This window comes from Nicotiana tabacum, chromosome 22 (genome assembly GCF_000715075.1).
Source record: "Nicotiana tabacum cultivar K326 chromosome 22, ASM71507v2, whole genome shotgun sequence".
NCBI lineage: Eukaryota > Viridiplantae > Streptophyta > Magnoliopsida > Solanales > Solanaceae > Nicotiana > Nicotiana tabacum.
The window spans coordinates 65,909,210-65,910,981 of NC_134101.1; the positions used below are offsets into that span (position 1 = coordinate 65,909,210).

The 1,772-nt window shown below is 42.4% G+C and overlaps 1 non-coding gene across 1 annotated transcript; it reads left to right on the forward strand.

Moving 5' to 3' along the window:
* Positions 1-1,143: 1,143 nt before the first annotated feature.
* LOC142176849 (small nucleolar RNA R71) lies at positions 1,144-1,250 on the forward strand. The gene has a single exon (XR_012705656.1). It is a non-coding gene; the product is annotated as a small nucleolar RNA R71 (small nucleolar RNA).
* Positions 1,251-1,772: the final 522 nt, after the last annotated feature.

Sequence of the window (1,772 nt, forward strand, 5' to 3'; positions counted from 1 at the left end):
TCATCCTTTTGATATTTGGCCAATCACTGTGGGAATGGTGCTGGAGGTCGCTTCCTTCCTGTGATTTGAGTCTTATCCTGCTCAAGAACTCCTTCTACTGTCATTTCTTGTGATACCTCAGCCTCCTTCGCAACCTCTTTTTCTTTTGCTTGTGCTCTCTTGTGCATGTTGTATCGTCACCTCAGTTAACCCTGTTGAATCATCTACCTCAATGGGTGCTGACAAAAGTGTTTCAGTTGGTCGGCTTTCGCGAGCAATTGCTTGCTCTAGATCTAGGTCTCTACCATTTCTTAGACTCACTGCCATCAGCTGTTTCTGGCCCTACTCTTTTGGATTGACTTGTGTGTCTGCCGGTAACGTCCCTTGGGGGAGATTATTCAAAGCCATTGATATCTGTCCTAATTGAATCTCAATGCCTTTTATCGTTGACTCATATATGTCCCCTCTCTCTTGCATTTTACCATTGGACCCAATCAGTTGTTGCAGCATTCCTTTAATTTCAGACAACCCATCTTCTTCTCTCACTATTTGTTGTTGTTGAGGTTGTTGATAGGCTACTTGTTGATTTTATTGGTTGTATCCCCGTTGCCTTTGGTACGGCACAACTTGACCCTGTGGTCGAATAGCTCCAGGATTGCTGCTAATATTGTACTGCTGTTGTGCTGGTCTATATTGCTGATTATGTTGCCCCCAATTCTGACCACCTTGCCTCTGTCCTCCATAGTTGGCCACATAGTTCATATCTTCCTGATAGTGTTGGTTGTCACTTTTCGCACTCCAACAAAATACATATGGTTGGTTAATGCATGGTGTACATAAGCCCCCATTAGTCGCGTCAACTATGTGTACCTGCTGCTTCTAGCCTGATTCATCGATCTTTTTTGTGAGGATACTTATTTGTGTCATCAGTGTGGAAATATTTTCGGCTATGAAGTTGTTTGGGTCCAAAGCCACTAGTGAACTACAGGAGTGATCGTAGAGTCTCTTGTCATCCATCCTGAGTTTTGAGCCATTTTATCAAGTAGGATCTTGCATTCTCTGAATGATTTGCTCAAAAACTCTACACCTGCTGAAGCATCAACATTGACCTTTAAATGGTCTGCCAATCCCATGTAGAACCTCTGCCCGAACATCTGATCTGAAATGCCATGATGAGGACACTTAACCAGCATACCCTTGAACCTCTCCCACATTTCTTGTAGTGTTTCTGTTGGTCTCTGCCTGTAGCTCAATATCTCATCAATTTGTTTGGCAGTCTTATTGGGTAGGTAGAACTTGTTCAAAAATTGCTTGACTAATTCCTCCCAAGTAGTGATGGAGTTTATGGGGAGTGAATTAAGCCAAGTCTGAGCTTCTCCCGTCACCGATAATGGAAACAATAACAAATTTATTGCTTCCGGTGTAACATTAGTTTGCCTTTGCGTGACACATATCAACAGGAAATCTTTTAGATGCTGCTGAGGATCTTCACTGTAAGACCCTGAGAACAGTCCCTTGTGCTGTAACAAATGTAGCATATTGTTTGTGATTTGAAATGATTCCGCTTGTATCTGAGGGACTGCAATTGATGTTTCCAGATTTTTGACGATGGGTTGTGCCCAATCATACAATGCTGCTTCTGGCACAAGAGGCACCACACCCTGATTGTTCGGGTCATTCGCATTGTTTTTATTGTTTTCTATTTTGTCATCCATGCCTGGTTGATTTATTCTGTTGAGTTATGTTGCTGTTTTCCCTTCTTGTTTGCACGATTTAATGCCTTGAAAACTTTC